General features: G+C 41.1%; 1 protein-coding gene across 2 annotated transcripts in view; it reads left to right on the plus strand.

Moving 5' to 3' along the window:
• Positions 1–24,406, plus strand: part of ZNF366 (zinc finger protein 366) — a 64,515-nt gene that overhangs the window by 13,767 nt on the left and 26,342 nt on the right. The window contains exon 1 of one of the 2 annotated variants that reach the window (XM_069556379.1): positions 5,992–6,234. The exons of the other annotated variant lie outside the window; for it this stretch is intronic. The gene's annotated coding sequence lies outside the window, so the exon portion shown is untranslated. Of the gene's footprint in view, positions 1–5,991; positions 6,235–24,406 lie in introns of those variants that run through there. 2 annotated transcript variants of the gene reach the window in all.

The raw sequence follows: 24,406 nt of genomic DNA on the forward strand, positions 1-24,406 counted from the left end.
CTAAAAATGAGGAAGAGGGTTGTGAGCTGACATAAGTATATGCCAGACCTCTGAGGTGGCCATGCAACATGAACCCCAACGTGAGGTGCCTTCAGCCCTCTCAGCTGTCCCATGGGGCTGTGGGCAAGCTCAAAGGGCCCCATCAACATCCAATAGCCAACTGGTTTAGTATCAAGCCATGTCTAGGGCTTCTTGCTAACCAGTTTGCACCTTTTATAGCTTCTTCATCTTTCTTCTAATAATTCTATTCATTCCCCAAACTCCAGTTAAACTGAAAGTCTCTTCAGAACTACCAGCACCTCAAAGCCAGTCCTGCTTCATTTGGACCTTTGGGTCCATAAAACAAGGTAAGATGTAGACAGAGAGCATCACCTCAGGGGAGGTGGGAGGCCTCGGGCGGGCTTCTCTTCGGATCCTTCTGCCTCACTGGGGCCCTTTATGCCCCTTGGAGAGGCTTCTAATGCAGCGCTGCCAGCAGCTATCTGACTCAGGCTCAGTAGTGCTCAACTAGGGACAGTGCATTCCACTACCACCCCTACCCCCAGGCATCTGGAAGCAGGGAGGGTACCTTTTGGTTATCACAATGACCAGGGGTACGACTGGCACCCAGTAGTTGGGGGAGGACAGGGATGTTAGAGTTCTGCAGGGAAGCCTCACAGAACAGATCCCCTTGAGAAAGTCCGGACTGTGACTGTGCCCAGCACAGTGCCTCTCCTTCCACAGATATTTAATACAAATCTTCTGAAGCAATGTTCCCCTTCGTCACATTTCCTATTTTTATGCATATCTCATCTCTCACTGAAGGTTCTGAAATAGAGGTATCTTGCTTGCCTCTAATTTCTGGAAGAGACTGCAGAGGTGGAGGTCTTATTCAGCTCTGTCTCATATAGACTCCCTTCCTCTTTCCTTCTATTCTCAAGAATTCAACAGTTTAGAGAACCACAGCCCTAATGAATGCCTTCTAAATGGATCAATTAGATTTACCCTCTGAATAGGTCTCAAAGACTAAATTTACTAGAGCAAATTTAAACTGTTCTCTTCCAGTGTGGAGTCAAACGCCCTAAAAAAGTACAAGGTTGATGACGTAATTCAATGAGTTGTTAATGATTAAGTCTAAGTGAGTTTGAGCAAGCTCTGGGAGTTGGTGATGAACAGGGAAACCTGGCGTGCTGCAGTCCATGGGGTCACAAAGAGTCAGACAGGGCTGAGCAACGGAACTGAACCAATTTGACTAAGCGAGCAGCAGTGGCCCATTGGTTTCTCCTCTCAGACCCATGAAGTCACAGCCTGGATCAGGCAAAGGAAGGGAAAGACCTCTTAAGAAGCCAGTGAGGAAAAAGCTAAAAGTTTGAGGTCTGACCATCTTCATCATTCTCCCCAAAATGTTAGAAAAGCAGGTACTAAGTAGATCAAGGCCCTGACCTTGCTCTAGTAGAGATAGCCTGTTACTATCAAGAGTCAGAACCAAATCCCTACAAAAGCTCTGTGCCCTTGATGCCAACTCCTTCGCATCAGCATGTTGCTGTCAGGTAAAGCATTCTCTGCGGTGGGAAGTTTTCAGAGTTCATTGGTTTTACTTTATGGCTGATTTCCTTGATAAGACACACAGCTCCTTTCTCATTTATAAATTTCAGAGAGGAGCGTCTCTTCTCATCATGGGAATTTCCAACTCTGCACCTCTCAAGGGCTCTCTCGTTTTCTTAAAGGGTATGAGGGAATGCTTTAAGAAGTCTTAAAGTTTATTTTCATTCTTCTCAAACTGGAAACAGCCATCTCAGGGCTGCTAAGGAAGAGCTGAGAAGGATCACAAAGCAGAGAAATTTAATAAGAAAGGAAAGAACTAACTTTTATTTAGCACTTGCTGTGTGCCATGAATATTACTATTAGGTGTCTGGTTTTAATCTTTCCCCAGATCAATGAAGTAGTGTATTAGTCTGGATAGACTAGGTAATGCTTCAATGACAAGCAAACTCTAAATCGCCATGGCTTAAAAAAATAAAGAAGGGAAGAAAACAAGGATTTATCTCACCCTTCCATTACATATTCATTACGAGAATCAACAATGGCTTTGACCTATGTCATGTTAACTTTAGGACCTGAGCTGACAGAACAGCTATACTGGAAATGTTTCAGGTTGCTATGGTAGAGGAAAAGAAAATTATGGAAATCGTGGACTGATTCTCAAAGATTCCACAAGGAAATGACACACGTCACTTGTGCTCACATTTTGTTGACCAAAGCTAGTCACATGGCCGTGCCTACATGTAAGGGGAGTAGGGAAGTGCAATCTGACTATGTGCTCAGGAGAAGAGCTAGAAATATTTGATAAATGAAGAGTGATTATCCTGTTGTTATAGCTGAGAAAAGAGAGGCCTAGGAAAGTTAGTAGGTGAGGGAGCTGGGGTTCTGTGTCCTTAGCTCTTTACTCTTTTTACATACAGGCTGCTGTACCTTTTCTCCCAATGCTGCCATGAGCTTAAGTATCCTTGGGGCTTGAGGGCACATTCACCCTGGTGTGGACATGTTAAAGCCAAACCCAAGTCATTGTGGCTTAGCCTTTATTTCATGTACTTTTATTCTCTTTAAAGGTCTTCAACATGTTCAGTGTGAAATTACTATGTAATAGAAATTTATCTTTGAACACATGTCCCAGATTTTTCTTTTAATCATAGTCTCAAGTATCATAGGTTTCTTTGCTTACTGCTTTTATCTGTTGAACGATGAGAAAAAGGCCACTCTGCCCTTAGCTTAATAAAGATGCTGCCTGGTGGATATTCAAGATTCAGAGGAAAAGATGCCCCAACTTATCTTCATTACCTTCAAGACAGTCTTAAAAAAAAAATTACTTGCTCAAAGGAACAATAAGATAACAAGACTGATTCTACTAGCCCTTAGAAAATCAATCCTGATATTTCATCTCCAGAGAGCTCAGAGGAAGTGCCATGTTATATAAATTCTTCTCAGAGTTTTCTAATCCAAGTACTGCTAATGGGAGAGAAAAATCTGGAAAAGAAATCCTAAATGATTTGCCATAGGTAGAATTTCAGACTTTAACCTGTCCTAGGTTTTGCATTCTACTCCATAACCTATCCATATTTGTTTGCATTTAAAATGTTTTAAATTATGCACCACTAAAACTGATAAGCCAAGAAGATATTATACAATTTATTATTTGGTTTTCTCCATCCATAGAAACTTGACTTAAACCCTTCTTAATCCACTAACAACAATTTGCTTATCACCTGAGAGTAGGTCCCAGGGGAACAGGGATAAGGATTGGGGGTAGAGCTGGTTCCTCCTAAAAGCTAAATTATCCAAGAGCCAGGAGAGAATAAAAGCGGGGAAGAGGAGGAAGGGTAGGAGTCGGGGAGGAAGGAGAAGAGGAACATGAAGTGGCGTCTGGAGACAAGGAGGCGTGAGTACAGCCAAGGAAGAACCCCAAATATGGTCTTAAAAAAACACACAGAAAGAACTCAAGACTATTTTACTGATCATACCAGTTGTTAAATAACTACATTTTTAAATTGGTTATATTCTCCTTATCCATTAAAAAAAGACAAAGTCCTTTGTCCAAAGCACAGCTAGTTGTAGCCTTAGGCAAATTGTTTAACTTTGCTTGGTTCTCAGCCATAAAACAGGAACTCAAATGCTGCTCAGCTTAATGAAGTGTAAAGTTTGCAAAACTCTTTGAAGGCAGACAGCGCAATTTAAGTATTATGTATTATTAAATAAATGCCTGTTTAGGAAAGAAACTCTCCATTAGCATTATGTGTACTCTAACTAGTAGTTAACAGCCGGGAGAGCTGGTTGTCAAAATTTTGATGACAGAAGGGATCCAGGCATCCATCACTTAAAATGGAAAATAAAAGAACAAAGAAACAAGCCCAGGCAGTAAGGAATGGAATGCACCATTAAGGCATTGGCTTGGTTCAGAGAGAGATTCCCCGAGCTAAAGAAGGCTTCGTTTACTGGCATGGAAAAATATGGGGCCAGGAAATTGCTCAGAGGTCTCCTGTCTTTTCCTGTGCACATGGAGATACACTATGTGTTGGCTACTGTTTTGGATCAGAATCTCCGTTTTAGAAATAGCCTGAGTTGTGTCCTTGGAAAGGGAGAGGGCTGTGTGGTGTATTTGTGTGCGGTGGGGATGGAGGAGGGGGAGGTGGGAGAATATGGGGAGGAGCTATTTAGATGTTCCCTGGAGCCAGATTGCTTCCTTGGCCTCACAGACAGTTACCAGAACTGAGCTGGGACAGTGAGCAGCTGACCTGGGCTTAGGGAACCTCCAAGTCTCCTGAAATAGCTCCAAAGTGGAGCCAAGCTGGCCCTCCTAACACAACGGGCCAGCTCTGCGTGGTCACGCTGGATGGCTGGTTGCAAGTCCACCTGTTTTTCAGGTTCGTGGGCTGAACCTTAGTCTTTGAGTCAACAGACACTTATTTGGCGACAACCTCCTGACAAACACGGTTTTAGGCACTGGAGGTATAACAGGAAACAAAAAACAAACATTCCTGCCCTCATGGAGTCTGCATTCTAGTAGAGAGAATTGGACAATGAATAAGATAAGTTATATAATTTGTTAGAAGATATGGAGAAAAATAAATCAGGGAAGGAGAGAGAATAGGGAATGTGGAGTGGAGGGATCAGAATTAGGGTGGCCTCATTGAAAAGGTGGTTTTTGTTCATATCGAACAAAAACTGGAAAGAAGCAAAGAGAGAATCATGTAGGTATCCAGAGGAAGAGCTTCTAGGCAAAAAGGGCAGCAGGTGCAAAGGCTTTGAGGTGGGAGAATGCCTGGTGTGTGCAAGAAACAACCAGAAGCCGTTAGGCTTAGAGTGGAGTAAGAAAGGGAGAGCGCGGTGGGGCATGAGGTCAGAGGGGGTAACGACATCATGGAGAACTTGCAGGCTATAGGATGAGCTCAGACTTTAAAACCAAAGATTGCAGGAGAGTTTTAGGCAAGGGAGTGAAAAGATCTGACTTCCATTTTAATAGAATCAATTTGACTATCGTGTTGAGTAGGCCTTGAGGAGCCAAGGGTGAAGGAGGAGAGTTAAGAGTGGTTCTATTAAAAGGTAATTTTCATCTGTTTCAAAGTAAAGGTCAAAGACCTTGGAAGAAGCTTGTGGCTGGGACCATAGTACAGGTAGTAGAGGTGGTGAAAAGTGGTTGCATTCTGGATGGACACTGAAAATAGAGCTCATAGAATTTGCTAATCCATAGCTGGGGGTGGCTTCCCAGGGGGTGCTAGTGGTAAAGAACCTGCCTGCCAAGGTAGGAGACATAAGAGATATGGGTTCGATCCCTGGGTCAGGAAGATCCCCTGGAAAAGGAAATGGCAACCCACTCTACTATTCTTGCCTGGAGAATCCCATAGACAGAGGAGCCTGGCAAGCTGCAGTCCATGGGGTCGCAAAGAGGTGGACATGACTGAAGTGACTTAACCCTTAGCTAGGGTACTCAGGTGGTCTGTCCAGGAGCATGTTAATGAACTGTGAAGGAAGAGTGATGAGGGGTGTTCCCTTTCCACTCTAGTAAAGAAAGAAGAGACAGGGTTGGTTCTTATTGGTACAACCACCTCACCTTTCTTCCTTTATCCTTCCCATTAATTAAGGGCCTGTTATGTGCCAGGCACTATAGTGGGATACAGTAGTGAGTGTGAGCTAATGGGCTCACCACCATTATGGAGCAAAGAGTTTACAAAGGGAGTTGGACATTAAGTGAATAATCACACAAACAAATGAAAATGACCACTCTGATCTGTGCTGCGTGTTGACATTAGTATACCTGCGCTGGTCAAGAAGTGCTGAGGAAGGGACGCTTTGAGCTGGATCTGAATAAATGGATATCGATCAGACGACAGTGGGTGGAGGGAGAGCAACAGTGTTACAGGCGAGGGGAACTGCATGTACAGAGGTTCTGAAGGGAGGGGAGTATGGCAGGGATGAGGAACTGAGAGAAGACCAATATGAGTGAAATGCAGAGAGCTTGCGGAACATGGGCAAGGTGCTGCTGAAGAAATGGATCAGACCGTGCTGAGCTTGAAGGTCACGTTCAGATTTTGAATTTTATCCTGAAATAAATGGGAAGCACTGGAGGCCTTTGAGGAGGGGAATGACATGGTCGTCTGTGCTCACTGAGAAGCTTTCTGCACTGCTACGTGGAGAATGGATTTCCAAGGTGGAGTAAGAACGGTGTGGAAGACCAACAATGAGATAAACACAGTGGCTTAGGTGAGATTGTGGTTGCCTGGACCAGGCAGTTGCTTGTGGAGGTCACGATGAGGATAAATGTAGAGATCTGAGAGGTATTTGGAAAGCAGAACTTGCTTTTAGATCAGTCATGAAGGTTGATGGAGGGATAGTTCAAGAATAATTCTAGTGCTTTGTTTACAATACTCGTACAAGTAGATGTAAGACTCTTACTTGTAGGACTCACTTGTGTTAGACCAAGCCATGGGAAGTTAAGAGATTTATTGTTCTACAAATATTTAAAAATAAGATTTTTTGTTGGATGGTTTGGTTAGCTTCCAGCCTTAGTGCTAAGAGACCAGTGGGATAGATGACCTCTCCGGGTCTCTCCAGCCGCAGGGCCTGGCTGTATAATGAACTGATGAAATCCTGCATTGAAGAGATAATATCTGAACTAGTGTTGTCCAATAGAAATATAATAGAATGTGAGCCGAAAAGTAATTTATATTTTCTAGTAGCCATGATAAGAAAGTAAAAAGAAACAGATGAACTTAATTTGAACAATATTTTTTATAACTCAATAAATAAAAAATGTTATTTCAACATTAATCAACAGAATAATTATTAATGAGATATTTTACCTTTTATTCATTGAATTTTTGAAACCCAGTGTGTATTTTGTATGTACAGCAAGTCCCAAATCAGACCAGTTATATTTCATGTGTTCAAAAGCCACATGTAGCTGATGAGCACTTAATTGGACAGCACAGCTCTAAACCATCAGAGTAGCCACACAGACCTTAAATCCACACACAAAGACCTAGATATAGAGGTCCTTCTACGGCAATTTTAAAAAACAAAATAAGTAGTATCCTAAATAGAGCCTCAGAGATTTTAAAATTGAGTATGTCGTCATTAATTGGTGGTGTGAATTTGAGGAAGGCGGTTTACTCCTCTGTGCCTCAGTTTACATAAGGAAGTGTGGTGGGGCTGGATAATGTGTAACAACCTCTTCAGCATTAACAATCACTGACTTCAGGTTAAGGAAGTCCAAATAGGTTTTTCTTCTGTTTATATTAATTATCAGAGCTCCCAAAGAGATCTTTCCTTTCAACCTTCCAAACTCTTTTATGACATCTGTCTTTTACTCCAAAGCCAAAAAGTTGGATTTTCTAGAGAAACTTGAATATTGACTGCATATTTAATGATTAAGGAAACTTGATTTTTACAGATATTACATATAGTATTATAACTAAATTTAAAGAGAAAAATGCTTATGTTTGAGATATGTCCTAAAATAGGTATAGATGGAACAATAAGTTGTCATGGATATACTTCAAAATCATCCAAGTTGTGAGGTAGGGGAGTGGGTGGGTATAGATGAAATAAGCTTCGTCATAAATGAAACTTGGTGTGAGACATGGAGATTAATTTTACTATTCTTATAGTTTGAGTATTTCCATAATAAAATTTTTTTTAAAAGATTTCCAGACATTTTTAGGTTCTCCTACTGGTAGGATTTTCAAATGTCCCCCTTAAATACTGTGTATCCTTTATGGTACAAATGTATATTCCTACTTCAAGAATGCACCATTCTTATTTAATACTGTAGCAGAACAAAGCCCCAGGCACAAAATTCCCATCATAGTTTAAATATGTCTGGTGGTTTTAGTGGTAATATAACCTTGCACTCTTGTCTGTCCCTTTGGGACAGGTTTAGGGTCAATATTTATAAGCAAAGCTTGTGCTCTCTGTGTGTCAGGAAGAGCCCCACACTCTGCCCGAGCCACAGAGGGCCCCAGGGAGCGCAGTGATATAAACACATGGACAAAGTACATTGTAAACCTACAGCCTTGCAGATGCTCAACCCATAGGCATCAAGATTTCCTTCTGGCTGGCATCATGGAGACTATCTGCTGCAGGGGGAGGTAGGGTCAGAGGAGCAACTCAGAGGGAATGTGACCTCAAAGGTCACGAGGCCCTGCAGCTGGGACCCACAGGCAACGTGTGCATATAGGTCACTTGTCACCCTGGGTTGCCAGGGCACTGTCTAAATTTCTGGTAATGCCCTATCTAAGTTCAGTGAGGGATTTCCAGCCCCCTCCTCTCCACCTTGCCCTTTTGAACATCATGATGGTGGATGAGGAGAATGAGGAAGCTACCTCCAAGTTTCCTCCAAGGCATTGTGTGGAGCTGAGTAGTAGATTGAGAACACAGGACCATCTTGTAGGGCCAATACTTTAGGTTCCATGGCCTTACAAGCTGGCTCTTCTGGCTTCCACACCTTTGGGTGTTTGACCTCCCACCAAGGATTACAGAGCAGGCACTCATTTTCACTCCCAAAGAATACCATTGCTAACGCCTACATGAAACAGTGTCTACAAAGAAAGAGAACAGAATTCAGTCTGAGAATGTTTTCTTTTTGCATTTTTATCAGTCAAAGTAGTATTGATTTTAGGGTACCAACATATGGCATGAATGTTAATTTTAAGGAAAATCTGGCACATTCAACAGGCTGAACTGTGCTACTTTCTACACATGTGATACTTGGCAATACAGGGCCAGATTTTCTTAAATGTCAGGCATTTTAAGAAGTGGTTTCTCAAAATTTAAAATTACATACACATACAAAATAAATGGAAATGCTATGGAGATGTTTTAGAATAAAATAAATTTGACCCCTGGGAGAAAAGTGAAAGAAAGTGAAAGTTTCTCAGTTGTGTCTGACTCTGCAACCTCATGGATTATATAGTCCATAGAATTCTCCTGGCCAGAATTCTGGAGTAGGTAACTCTAGTTCCCTTCTCCAGGGGATCTTCCCAACCCAGGGATCAAACCCAGATTGCAGGCGGATTCTTTACCAGCTGAGCCACCAGGAAAGCCCTGGGAGAAAATGAAGCAACAACCAACCGGAGGCTGTGATAGACCATCAGACATCAGCACAGTGCTGGTGTCACTTCTATGCAACATACTGTAATCCATAGTGCATTGAGCAGATGATAATCTGCAGAGAATGTCCAGTCTTTGGGGTGGATGGAGGCTTGACAGTTCTCGAGGATTCATCCTGTCTGTTGACAGAATTTACCTATTCTACCTAGTTCATTGAACAGGTGAGAATTACTAGTGAAAACAATTGCCCCTGAGTTTTAGCATACTCCAGCATTCGGCAGTCCTCATGGTCAGAACAGTCTGGTACTAAAATGTATTGAGGCTGGAGTTCTAAACTTGTTTTCACTATTTCCCTTAACTGCTTTGGTTTATCAAGTTCACCGCAAGCTCAGACCTGACTTTCTCATGTCTGTTGGCTCACTGTCATCTACATACTCCTGGGGGTACTTTTCTAGGCCATCATCCACAGCATTGATAAAGTGCTTCTTTACAGATTGCTCTGTCTCTACTGATGAGTCTCAGTCCAGACTTCCATATCCCTGTAACAAGGAGAGACTGAATGGTGCAGTTCCCAATAACACTGATAAAACAATGCAGAGGGAGGAGGAAATTGGGAGTGACACAAAGACTTAAAGGGACCAGCACAGATTTCCCTCATCCAGTGGAAAGGTAATATATGGACTGAGATTCCAAACAGACTCTAGAACTTCAAAACTCTCATATCCTCCCTATGCCTCTGTCAGATGGATGAATTAATAAAATCTGAACAAGATAATGCCTGAAACATTCTCTCACGCTTAAAACATTCTAAAATTAATTTTCACCTCAGGGCTTTTTTTGTGGGGACTAAATGTAATAATGGATATGAAAGTTTTTGAGAAAGTTGAGAATTATCTCAGTATGTCACCACAACGTTACAATTCTCTCAGTAGACCAAGATTTGTTTTGTATTCCTATTACAATGTTGAGCCCTGTTTAAGAGCCTATTTAATTTCAAGTGAAAAATGAAAGGTTCCATAGAAGGTAAAAAGATACGTTTAAAGAAGTGGATAATTTAAGAATAAATTAGGTTGACCTTCCAAGAAACCAATTTTGCGATATGTGTTGAGATCTGAAAATTCATATCTTTTGACTAGGTAATTCTATTTCTAGAGAATTTAATTTAAGGAAACAATAGAAACTCAACCAAGATTCTGTATGAAGTAGTCTATCACAGAGTTAATTATATATTGCATAGAGATATATAGTATATAATCAATATTATAAAAGAAAATGTATTCGTGCATAGTAAAAGACTAGAAAGAAACAGACCAAAAATATTAACACAGTTACTCTGGGTGGTGGTATTATTGATCATTTTCATTTTCTTCTTTAAACATTGCAGTATTAAATTTTTAAATGGTAATGAATTATATTATTTAAAGGTCATTAAAAATAAATTGTGTAGAGTTGCTCACGTTAATCTAATTTTGGTCGCAATTCATTTTATCTTGTAATCCGTCTTGATCAATAGCCAGCTAACCTAAACAGATTTCATGACTTTCTTCCAGTTTTTCTGCTAACCACCACACTGCGTGGGCTTTGTATTATGCTTGTCATTTGCCAGCAGCCTAGATAGCGCTGAGAGAGCTGAGTCACCTGTCAGTTTTAAGGTATCTACATATGGTGCTCTCTCCTTCTTTGAATATCCCACACACTCTTCACATGAAGTTCAAAAAACATGGGTTGGCACAGAACTCATATCTTCTAGAATAAGCTATACCAAGGGTCACTTATATTATGGCTTGCTTAATTCTCCCTCAGAAGTTCTAAGGATCATTCTCCACTTTCGTTGAATTTTTCGTCAATCCCTATAGAGTTGCTGAAACTCAAAGGTTTTGAAATGATAGGCAATGCCCTAAACTCTAGATTGGCTTTGCTCACATTTTTTGTTATTATTAAATGGACCCAAATGAGTCACCTCTTACCAGGCGAGACCCTCAGTGGAAAGGTGTTTAGTTCTATCTTGTTAGTCTCACCAGTTCTTCAATCAGGACAAATGCAGATGAGCACTTGAAAGGGGCCATTTCTCAAGTGCCCATTAAATGATGTTATCAAATGTACCCTTTTTGTAAGAAAGCCAGAGAAGATCAATAATCTAATAGAATCAACCTGTTATTGGAGGGGGCAGGGGGAGTCAGCCTATCCCAACCACTCAAAGTGAAAAATCTCCAAAGGACAGAAAATAGGCCATGGAAAAGCACTTAAAAGAACTCTTTCTTTTACTAACCCTTCCAAGGAAATAGTCTTTACCCAGAATCTTCTAGATTCAGCCTTGTAGCATTCAGATTCTCATAATAGGCCCATCAGTATCTTAATTGACTTTTCCTCACCACCTCATCAATTTGTGACACAATTCTTAGTCAACTTAGATCCAGTTATTTCTGCACACTTTTACATTGATTTAGAAAATGTCCTTCACACCAGTTTCTCTCTCTAATCATAAAATGTCATTTGCATTAGGATGAGTTAGTTTCATGAATGGATTTTTCTCCCTTATGATTTTGTCTTTGATGGAGCCTCAGGCTCTGTAAACTTCATTCCAGACATTTTTGCAAAACAAGAGATTTGGAGACTGCTTCCTCTTCAAATATATCTCCTTTCTCCCTCTGTCCAAATCCTCAGAGTTGAAATCTTGGCTACGTTTGTATATGTGGTTTTCATAAGTTTTAAATCTGACATTCAGTTCAATCCTTGTCTCCAACAGCATTCTCTCCAGTCAACCAAACTGTCTCAGACAGGTACAGGTATTTATAGAGAGATTACATATGCCCATGTGAGTGTGCACACATACACACACACAATTTACATATGCCAGATATAACAGATATAATCTTGTATGTTTTATCTAAACATTTCTACTGTGATGATTCCATAAGAATTGCATATCTGGAGTTACTTGAAACTAGCCAAAATCTTTTTTTATTTGTCTCTTGAATTGGCTTGTGCATTGTTTTTTGATGGTTTTTGCCCAGTTTTCCACTCTAAGTAGTTACTTTCCTGATTGATTTGTAGAAGATCTTAGATATTTTTCCAGTTTGCCATTTCCTGTTGAATGTTATGTGACTTTTGACATATGGAAATTTTTTCCTAATATAATCAAGCTATTCCACTTTTCTAGTTCCTAACTTTTTGTTGTTAGTGTTCAGATGTTCAGTCGTGCCCCACTCTTTGCGACCCCATGGACTGCAGCACAGCAGGCTTCCATGTCCTTCACCATCTCCTGGAACTTGCTCAAACTCATGTCCATTGAGTTAATGATGCCATCCAACCATCTCATCCTGTCTAACTTTTAGCCAAGCGTTTTGAAAGGTCACAGGTTTGAGGCAGAGACCCATAAAGTCATCTTATACCACGTTCCCTATCACATCATTGAAATAACAGAGCAGGGGTTAGATCTTGGAGAAAGGATTGGATTTACATGTATTCTTTCAAAAAGTACCCCTTTTGAAACTAGAGGAATGGAAGTAGGAGGAAGGCAACGTGAGGAGGGGTAGGGATGCCACCAGCGCCTTTATAAGAGTAATTTATGTGAACAGAAATTGGATGACTATTCTATAACCTTTTCAAAGTTCCTGAGCTTTGGGCTGATTTCAGGGGATTTTGGGGGGCTAATTCCTGCCCAGACTTGGGCAACCTGAATGATTTAGTGGCCCGGGGCTCCCTGGGGGCAAGGAAACCCTTTCAGTGGCTAGCAGTGTGGCAAGAGGTGAAAGTTGCTGCCTTCCCACAGCTCTGACCAGTCCTCTGACACATGCCACCAGGGTACCTTCGCAGAGTTTCACACTTTGCTAGAATATTTCACATGTTCTATCTTGCTTGACTATCTTTGCAACTATGTCTAATGAGTAGGATACACCAAGGTTTCCTACCCTCATTTTTACAGAGTAGATGCAAACAATTTCAAATTGAACTGACTTTCCAAACTCACTCAGTGATTGAGTTATGAAGTAAGGTGACTTGTGCAGGCCACTACGAAGGGGCAGTGTGGCCAACTAGAAGGTACACAGGCAAAGAAACTGGGCACGTCTGCCATGAAATGCCAGCCCAGCCACTTACTTACTGTCTGGCCTCAGGCAAGTAACTTACCTTCTGAGCTTCTATTTCTTATCTATAAAATGGAATAATGGTGACTGTCTTACAGGATTGATGTGGGGATTAGGTGATATAGGATTCCATCTTCTTCAGGTCTTTTATCTTACTGGTTTGCTTGTTTTTGAGGTCCTCCTTGAAGACATATGGAAGGAGCTGTCCTTAGACACTCCGGAGACATAGAGAGCATGAAGAGCCTCTGCACAGAGCAGATGCTGGAAAGCCCAGCTCCTCTTCCATCACGTGCAGAAGGAAATGGCAACCCACTCCAGTATTCTTGCCTGGAGAGTCCCATGGACAGAGGAGCCTGGTGGGCTGCTGTCCATGGGGTTGCACAGAGTAGGACACGACTGAGCGACTTCACTTTCACTTTTCACTTTCATGCATTGGAGAAGGAAATGGCAACACACTCCAGTATTCTTGCCTGGAGAATCCCAGGGACAGGGGAGCCTGGTGGGCTGCCGTCTATGGGGTCGCACAGAGTTGGACATGACTGAAGCAACTTAGCAGCAGCAGCAGCTTCCGTCATGCCAGCTTACAAGCCCCTGAGAGCTAAAATGCTCCCAGAGGTTTTCCTCTGAGGGGTCCTTGTTGGCTTATAATCCTACCCCTCCAGAAGCCCTTTCCTATCATAATATTTAGAATGTTGCTGCCATTAAAGAGAATACAACTTACTAAAAAATAACAATTATTTGCTCAGTAGGTCATTGTATAAGTAGGCTCAATGGCTCATACATAAATGTAAATGATCCTGAAAGAAGATTATTGAAGTAAAAGAGTCCAGGAAAAGGCCTCAGGAGAGAGCTTATCATCACTGAGGAAGAGCAAGAGTTAGCAAACTACTGCCCCAGGACCAAGTCCGGCCTCCCACCTGCTCTTGTAAATAAAAGGTTTTTTCAACCGTACAATATGGGAGCCTTTAAAGTTAATGTAATTTAGTGATGTTTAATTAATTAATTAATATTTTTGTCCAATTTTATTGCGATATAGTCCTTTCTCTCTCTCTTCCATTTATATACATATCACCAATAAAGTTTTATTGGAACACAGACACTCCCATTTTGTCACATGGCAACGATAGCTGCTTTTGCCCCAATAGCAGAGTTGACTAGTTGCAATGGCCTCTGTAGGTGTCACAGAGCCAAAAAAATTTACTCTTTGACCCTTTATAGTAAAGGTGTGCCAACAAGTGATTTGTGAACTACCGCTTTCAAGATGTGACCTTAGACAATTATTTATACTCATTATACCTCAAGTACCTTATCTATAAAATAGGGATAATAATAGTAGTGAATGAACAAGAGAATCCATGTAAAAGCCTTGCATACAGTGAGTCCTCAGTTAACAATAGCTGTCATTATCAATATTTATGCCATTGATTTACAGCAAAGTCCCTTGGGTAAAATCGTCACCTGCCCCAGGAACAAAAACCTATGTATTTACCCTAGTTTCAAAGGTCCCCCATGCAGATATGAATAGCAACCTTTTCTTGCCACAGTCATGTTTTCTTAAGAACAGCCATTTCAATGCCATTAGCTCAGCTTCCAGGATGTTAAAAGCTTACGCTACCTTTCCTCCACACTTAATGTGGACATTTGGATCAGTATTACTGAATATTTTCCAATAGTCTGTGTACCCTATCTGGGAGAGGGGGAATTGAATGAGGCATTTTGTTGGAATTAAATGTCAAGAGCACCAGCTGCTTCCTTCTAAAATTATGAGCTAGATATTCCAAAATCAATCAAAGTACATTGGAAGATTTTACATCTAGTTGTTTGTTGTTAGAAAATTTAAAAAAGATTTTTAAAGAAAACCAACCTTGACAAATGGCATTGAAATCCATTTAGGAAGCTGAGAAAATAGTAGTCCCACTTGTCTCCTAAATATAGTGGAAAATGCCTTCTCAGTGTAAAGAAGAAGTCTTGTCCTCTGTCCAATCAGCATATGGAGGTGATTTCCAAGAGAGAAGTGAAAAAAAAAAAAAATCCCGCAACTCAACCTTTCAGAAGTATCATAGTCATGCAGGGAGAAACTCTTGTACCCTCTTCCTCATTGTCAACCTTTGCAGGTTAAAAGAGCCAAGAGGACCCATCCCTGTGGTGGGGGGTTGGGGATGGGTGCAATTCTCCAGCCCAGCTTCTTGCAAGGTGGTTAGGCCTAGGAGGAAAAGGGATTAGGAGGGTCTGCCCACTCTCTCACCAGGTACAGCATGACCTATCCAGGATGCTTTCTTTTGTGGATTACCTGCACCCTAGAATGGCCACTGCTATGGGCTGTATTTCATCAACTCAGCCTTAGCATGGAGAAGAATCTTCTCCTCGCCCCCACAGCCCAAATCTAGGAGCCTGAGTGGGTGGTGGAAAGGCAGGGATGACTGCGAGTCACAGGGGTCCTTTCATCAGAATCCCTCCTCCACCCCACTCCCATGTCCACTCATGCTACCCTCGTTGTATAGGCTCTGTATTCAGGCAACTCCTTAAAGCAGTTCTTAAGCTTGAATGCCCATGACAATCACCTACATAGTTCTTCAAAAGCGTCAGTGCTTAACGTGGGGCCCCACCCCCAGAGATCCTGATATAACATAGGTCTAGGGAGGGTACTAGGCATTCCTTTTTTTAGGTGTGTGTCGGGGGAGTGCTACATATTCAAAACCTCCCAAATAATCCAAATGTGTTGACCTACCATGTGTCAGGCAGTCTTCTAGGTGGGTTGAACAGTGACGAGCATAGGCAAGGTATCTGGTCTCATGAAGCTTACGGTCCAGTGGAGAAGGTGGAAAATAAATAGATGAATGGCCGAGATATTTTCTAACTCATTATTTTCCAGGTAGTACTCACCAGCAAAATAAAGCTGGGGCTGAGTAGGAGAGAGCTGGCAGATGAGGGGGTTGTTAACTTTAGATTGTGTGTGCTTAGTTGCTCAGTTGCGTCCAATTATCTGTGACCCCATGGACTGTAGCCCTTCAGGTTTCTCTGTCCATGGAATTCTCCAGCAAGAATGCTGGAATTGGTGATTGTTCCCTTCTCCAGGGGATCTTCCTGACCCAGGGATCAAACCCAGGTCTCCTGCATTGCAGGAGGATTCTTTACCATCTGAGCCACCAGGGAAGCCTTTACTTTTACAAACTTTAGATTGCATAACTTTAGGTTGACTTAAGTTGTTTTCATACCCTGGCTATTGTGAGTAATGCTGCAACGAACGCGGGAGTGCAGATATCTCTTTGAGATAACAGCTTTGTTTTCTTTGGATATGTACCCAGCAGTGAAGTTGCTGAATTGTATAGTAGTTCTATTTTTAATTTCTTATGGAATCTCCATGCTGGCTGTACTTTTATTTTGTTAATACAAGACACCCACAGAATATAGCAATGCCTGTGAGTATGTGTACATGTATGTGTGTGTGTTTGAGACAGAGAGGAAGAAAGTGAGATCATAAATGTGGTAATATCTCATTGAAGAAAAAATGAGAAAAACTGAGAAGTTCCAATAACCTTCATATCTGAATTTGGACAACTCCTCCCTACACTAATTTCCTTTTAGATTTTCCCAGTTGAAATGCCTAAGGAAGGACACAAAATTGTCCAAGATATGAGTCTTGTTATTATTTCAATTTCCTAGACGAGTAATTAAACCCTCGAAGGTCTAATCCACCATGGCATTTTCCCCTCTTCTCTCTTTTCCTCCTTTGCCTTCAGCAGGGGAACTCTGCCTTCCAAGGAGGCTTCTGGGCAGTTCTGTCCCCTGCAGCCACCTGGCTCTAGCTCAGAACAGGAGCTTGAGAGCAGGAGCCTGAGAGTAGATGTGTGTTTCTCCCCCAAGTCAAGCCTTTTAACTGGCCACTGTAGCTGTTTCTGAGACAAGGAGAAATGGGAGCCATTTCTCCTTGTTTAATCTCACATCCTCTTCATGCCAAAAACTCAGATTTAAGAGACTGGAGGTTGATCTCCAGTACCAATAGATGTGCTACCAACAACATATGAATCCAATGTAATGCTCACAACAGTAAAGAATCAGTGATGTTTGCTACTGCAAAATATTTCCACATGGCAAATTAATTCATACTGATTATGAACTGGCAACTAATGGTAATATTAATTTTATCAGAAGAAAACACAACCTAAATTCACATGTGCTCTTAGAGCCACAGACAAATCTGTTTTAAAAGCAAATATAGCAGTGGATAGTAGGAGAATCCAAGCCCAGCAGCACCTCTGTGTTGGGTACCTACGTGGCAATCTGTGTCATGCAGGGCATGATGGGAGAGAGAAGAGGATGAATCCTGGGCTGAAGACAGCTTACATATGGATTGGAAAAACAAAACCTAACCATGAAATAATTAGTTTAATACAAGGAAAAACACTGTATTTAATTCATACCTCCTTAAGATCATGGAATAGAATTTATCTTCTTGGGAGAGATAACTGGGTATAAGAGTAGCAAAAGAAGTTACAGGAAGAAGCTGAATTTAAGTTCAGTCTGGAAGATGAGGTGGGTCAACAGAAAGAATATTCCTGGATGCCCAACCAGTCTAATCAAGGGCAAAGAGGTAAGAGTTACTTTGCCCCATGTAGAAAACAGTGAAAGAGTGGTCTCCACTGGGTTGAGGGGATTATAGAGACAAAGGGAATTGAATTGGACCTGCTTATGAAGGACTTTGAAGGTCAGAGAGAGAGATTTACACTTGATTTGCTCTGTGTATCAGATGGGGAATATATTTAGCTATAAGCCACAGAACTCTGAATACATTTTCTTAAGCAAGTAAAGGATTTATTTTCTTAAATAAGAAGAAATGCAGCACCAAGTGGGTGCAGGAGTTCCACAGTGATGCTTTTCCTCTTGCCTTCAGCCATATTTTGTGGAAGGCATTGTCATTAACCTTATCACTGCACTGTTCCAATATGACTGCTCTGTCTCCAGCCTCGTACCCATGTTTCAAGCAGAAAAAAGAGACAGGAAAGGATAAAGCGGGTGGTTTCTGCATTAGGAGTGCAAAAGCTTTCTCAGAAGTTCCTAGCAGCCTTTGCTTACATCTCATTGGCCAAGATTGTGGCACAAGGCAACTCCTAACTGAAAGGGTGTCTAGGAAGGGGAGTGTTCTTGCCAGGCACATCACCACCACAAGCAAAATTAGGGTGATGAATTTTCAGAAGATGGAACTGGCACTGGTATTAAAAAGATTTGGAAGAAAGGAGAAGTAAGATCTGGAAAAGTGGATGGACACTGTTGAAAGTAATCCTGGAGTAATGTGGTGGGCGCTTGAACTAGAGACCTAGGTATGGGAATGGAAAGAAAATGAGGTGCTAATAGTCACATCAAAGGAATAATGGACGAAATGTTGTAAAAGCCGCCCAAGAATGAATGGTCAAGGCGGTTAGGTGCTGGCAAATTAACTTCTCGGCCCTTTTTTCTATGCAGAAAGTTAACATTTGGGGTGGATGAGAGAGAACTTATTAGAAAGGAGAAATTGACAAAGAAAAAGAGACATGCTGAAGCAATAACAAATCCTAAACTATATTACATTATATATTATTACAGATAAAAACAGACTAAAATCATTTTAAGACTAGAAAATTATTGCAATTTGAAAATGAACCACTTAAAAATGTTAGTGAGTGCCAGTCATTGTACAAGTCAGAGAAGGCACAGGAAAGTTTGGGAACTGGTCCTGACCTCAAGGGGGTCACAGTGCGGTGGGGAGGCAGATTGCTGCAATACTCTGGGAGGAAGCTACATCAAGGGTGTGGGTACAGACTTGGGGACTGAAAGGAAAGAGGGACTAACTCTATCTGAGGCTGGAGCCCGCTTTGTGCTTTGACACTTTATGATTTTGCAGTGGCATAAATAGAATCATACTTCTGGTCTGAAAGGAGCTTTTAAGTAACTACCTCAAGGTTCTGGGGTGGGGAGGACCTGACATTACCCCACATCCAGCAGTCTCATCCTTAGCATCTTGGAGTTCCTTCTCAGTCCTGGGGAAAGAGCCGAGGAAAAACTCAGGGCTGGGCAGAATGCAGAAACTGGATTCGTCATATTTGAGTGTGATTCTGAAATCACTGTGAATCCTGAAGTCAGATTATCTTTTTGGAGAAATGAGACAGTCAGTTCAGTTGCTCAGTCATGTCCAACTTTTTGCGACCCCATGGACCGCTGCACAACTGGCTTCCCTGTCCATCACCAACTCCCGGAGCTTGCTCAAACACATGTCCATCAAGACGGTGATGCCATCCAACCATCTCCTCCTCTTTTGTTCTCTACTCCTCCAGCCTTCAATCTTTCCCAGCGTCCGAGTCTTCTCCAATGAGTCGGCTCTTTGAATCAGGTGGCCAAAGTATTGGAGCTTCAGCTTCAGCATCAGTCTTTCCAGTGAATATTCAGGACTGATCTCCTTTAGGATTGATTGATTGGACCTCCTTGAAGTCCAAGGGACTCTCAAGAGTCTTCTCCAACACCATAGTTCAAAAGCATCAATTCTTTGATGCTCGGTCTTCTTTATGGTCCAACTCTCACATCCATACATGACTATTGGAAAAACCATAGCTTTGACTAGACGGACCTTTGTTGGCAAAGTAAAGGCTCTGCTTTTTATTTTTATTTTTTTTTTAAGGCTCTGCTTTTTAATATGCTGTCTAGGTTAGTCATAGCCTTTCTTCCAAACCTGAACTTTTAAGATTGGAGGTAGTTTACCTGTAGTTGAATGTAGTTTATTTGTGACTTTCTTAATGTGGTCTTTGTGGTTGCTTATACTTATTTCCTTGATGATATAAGCCTGGGTCATAAAGCTGCATACCCAAAGTATAAACCAGGGTAAACTCTGCCGACAGGTAAGCAAAGGAAGGTTCAGAGGTTCAGTGACTTGTCCAAGGTCAGAGGTAGAAATGTGGGCGCCAGAATTCTAATTATTCTGCTGCCCAGGCATCAAAAGATGTTGGGCAGAAAAAGAGTCCAGAGAAACGTATAAAGAGAATTGTTCAGCTTTCAAAAGGAAGCTGATTAGTATTTTCAATACTAATTTTGTCTGAATATTTGCTGTTTGAAAGACAACATGCATTTTTATATTTTAAATGCAAGTATTTGAATAACTAAGTTACTCACAGTATACGATTTTATGTAACTAAAAGTCTCCTCTCTGTGCAGGGAGTTGTGCAACTGAGCAGCATCTTCCTACAGACTCTGATGGAACTGCTCTCTCAGACTAGCAGCTAGACTTTCAAGCCTTCTTCCTCCAGCCATACAGTCTTTCTCTGGCAAGGCAACTAATACTGCAAGATTCCTGTAGTTCTTTCCAAAAATAGGCTATGTGTACAAGTACATGAGGAGATGAGTCTATATATTTTATAAATATATATATTTTCCAAGAATGGTTTTAGTGAATACAAGAATCAGCAATGAAGCAGGTCAATGAAAAAGTCTTGAATTAAAAAGCATAAGGGAAAAAGGAATGATTATTCATCAGAAGGCAGAAAAAGAGCAGGAACCCAACCCATGTAAAAATAAAAAGAAAGGATGAGGTCACAGATCCATCTGCCCATTAGGATGGGTATTTCCACAAAGCTAATGAATATTTGCCTGGAGATTACGGGGCACTTGGTGGTGTTGAGTAAGCAAGAGAAATGGTGGCAGCCTGCCCTCTTGGAATATTGTTTGCTAGAATGGCAACACACTCCCTCAGAGGCCTCCCTCAGGCATGTGGTCACTGTCCCCTTGTGCATTTCCAGAGCCCTCCCACATTCATTCATTTCAGTGTTACAGGACATTCCATCTTCCAGGTCAGTGGAATAGGGCACATACTGGCCAAAGATTCTAAGCCAGGATAAAGCAGAGGGGACCATGTTTTCTGGAAAGCACAATCCTAATCATTGCCACACTTTCCCTAAAGCCCCTTCCTCACTGGAGATGTTCTTGGCAGTTCACTGATGTGAAGTTGGCTCAGGATGAATTGGAACAGGCCAAGTAAAGCAGTTATTTCTTCTTTCATGTAATGGCAAAATTGTGGTTGGGATCATAGAGCAAGGGCAAGCTAGAACATGGCATCTGCCAAGTAAATTCCCAAGCAATTACTGAATCCCAACAATATATGAGGCAACAGGCATGTTTCTGACTTTCTACCAGATTCTGTTAGAAATACAAGCTACCCACCCACACAGAAAGGTGACTAGCAGCACAGGACCCAGTCAATGAGTGGGACAAACATAACAGACATCAGAAAAGTGAGGAACGTTCCTCCAACTCTGGTGGAAAGGCAAGTTTCACCTCTCAGTCTCCATAAAGCCTCCAATAGGTTAGGTTCTTTCCACCTCCAGCCCTGTAGAAACTTGGGACCCTCTGGTTAATATCTTCAATGAAAGGTATCAGAGAAAGAAGAAAGCTGGCTACACAGGTAGGCTTCACAGAGTATCGGCTCCTGGTGGGACTGCCATGACTCAGGGTTTGGTTAGCAGGCTTGCAGATTCACCAGCTCCATTTTGTAAGAGATTTCCATTAATCAGTCTTGGGGGAAATGATTCATTTACAAGAGTGATCTATGAACCTAAATGTCAATATCAACCTATTAATTGACACGGGGTAGGAGCATATTTTCTAGTCACCAGAATGATCTTACCCACTAATGGCAGAGTAACTTACATTCCAAAGAATGTTGGAGCAATTAGAGAAGACTATTTGTTGAACATGCAAGCAAGGCCAAAGATTAGAAGACCTGGAAGGATATAGTTTAATGCATAATCCCTGCCTCACAAAGTTCTTGCTGAATAGAATACATACAAAAACAAAAAAACCTGCCATCGGCCACATAGAACATCTTTCCTTTGGCTAGAGCAGAAATTTAGATCATCAAATTCTTAAAAACAAATACCCCTCTTTATAAACCATATGTGTGTTATTGGATGCTTTCCAAAGATATGAACTGATTAGAGTATAGAGTCTGGTCATCTTAACTACTGCTGGGTATTTCTCAAATATCCTCAATTATGTCTTTTATAATGTACAGAGGGGCATTTGTACATTTCTTTTATATTTTTAAACTTATTTTGAATTTATGCACAGTACAATTCATTTCTTTTGTTCCATGAGTTTTGACAAATATGACAATTATGACACAAAACAGATTTTTGCTCCCCTTTCCACAAAACTATTGCCTTGAGTGACACTTTTAAAATAGGTTCCTTCCACACATGGCTAACTTCATCTATTATGTGTTGATTCTTAATACTTTTGCTTGCCAGAAGGTCACATTTTCTGGTATTATCTACCGATTCTAAGGTCCAACAGACCAAATATGCTGTCATTTTCAGAGACAGACTAAATTCAGCTTTTAAACATGCATGTATTTATTGGCTTAGCTAGAGTGGGTATATCAAGTTTACTTAACTTATGAACATGAAATAATAAAATTGAGATATACTCTAAGGATACTCCAAAGAAATTAGGAGAAAAATTCTAACATTCCAGCTGGAGCTCCATCCCTGAGTGATATATTAGCTCTGAGAGCTGGGAGAGAGAACTGCTAAGTCATTATCTCCAATTCATTTCCTTCCTTTAAATGGGTCACGAGGACAGTGATAACCCTACATGCTAGCAGCTGTTTCAGTGTTCAAGTAACTAGTGCTTTTCAGAAACGAGATCTAGGCATTAAGCATTTTCCTAAATGAAACCCACATTCATTTAACCTACGCAAGTTAGTAGCTGAATTTCTTGTTTTAAGAAGGACTCTTTAAAAGCATATCTATATCTATATGCAAATAGTATGTATGCATGTGCTTTATGGACAATTTAAACAATGGAAAACTAAATTTGACTTTATGTTAGTCTTGGTGGTATTTAGGAACTTAAAAAAAAAAACGTTATGTGACTTCAATTAACTATTGCACATGTGAATAGGTCTCATCACCAATTAATATTTTCTGACCAACCTAGGAAACTCAGCTCATGCTATGGGTGGATAGATTACTTTTTATAACAAAATGAAAGGAATTCAGGTTTACAAACTAAACAGGGGACACAGGAGCATCCAGAAGGGCCCTGGGGTCTGGCTACCAGGCATCTGGTTCCCTTTTCTGGAGTCTCCATCTAACCCAGGGAGTGACAAGGCAGACCATTTATTTCTTGAGAACACAATGCTCTACCTGCCAGATGCATACAGAGATCCTTCTGTTCCTGCCAATATCGGGAACTCAAGACTGAAACATTACTTGCCAAACTTACACCTGCAGATGAGGAACTCAGCAGTACAACCACATATATAGTTAAGACAATTATGTTGAATCATCAGAATATTTAATTCTAAGATTCAAAGTCTTTTTCTGTTACCACCAATTCAGAAAGAACCAGGTGATCCAATAAAATCCCATTTTGGAGGAGCCTTATAATAATATCCCTCTGTATGAATAGAGAGAGGTTGGCAGTCAATCCACGTGTTTCCCCTCCCGCCTTCCTGTTATCCTCCCACGACTGCCCACCCTTTGCTGCTCTCACTGCTGCTTCTTATGCTTCAACTTCTCCACTTGCACCTCCTCCCTGCTGCCATCTTTGCTGAGGTCAGAGCTCCAGGGCTGACCATGTAAATACAATGCCACTCTCTCAAACTGAAAGGGAAGCCAGCATCTCCAATAGTAAAATGTAATGTTTTCCAAGGAAACACTGGAAACCTTCAAGGAATAAAGAATATCAGAGAATATATTCTTTCACCAATTTCAGAATGAATAGAAATCATTGTTGTGGAATGAGGATAAACAGATCTGCCCCTGGGATGCTGACTCAGAGTGACTCTTCAAATAGCATTTACTGGGCTGAACTTCCATTCCAATGAGAACCACAAAATACCAGTAATTTTATCTGGGGGATATTTATATTTTGGTGCAGTAGGTGAATTCCCAATTAAAGGGCATTATTAGAAGAAATTTTTTTCCCCCAAACTAAATGTAGTTTCTTCTTGGTTAAGCCTTGTATTTCTAATTGGTCTTTACAGTTCAAAGAGGAGATTTTGTTTTTGTTTTTAAAATCCATTCATTCCCCATTTCCTCATTAACTAACTCTCATGGGTAACATCTGTTAGAGAAGACATCCTGAACCCCATTTTCCTCTAGAATAGATCAACCCAATATTCTCCTCCTCAAACCATGTGCTTCGTGACTTACAGCCTATTGGGTTTGGTGGCTGAGTATACTTAGAAGAAAGCCAGGGACCTTAGAACATTCTCT

This window comes from Ovis canadensis, chromosome 16, assembly GCF_042477335.2.
Source record: "Ovis canadensis isolate MfBH-ARS-UI-01 breed Bighorn chromosome 16, ARS-UI_OviCan_v2, whole genome shotgun sequence".
Taxonomy (NCBI): domain Eukaryota; kingdom Metazoa; phylum Chordata; class Mammalia; order Artiodactyla; family Bovidae; genus Ovis; species Ovis canadensis.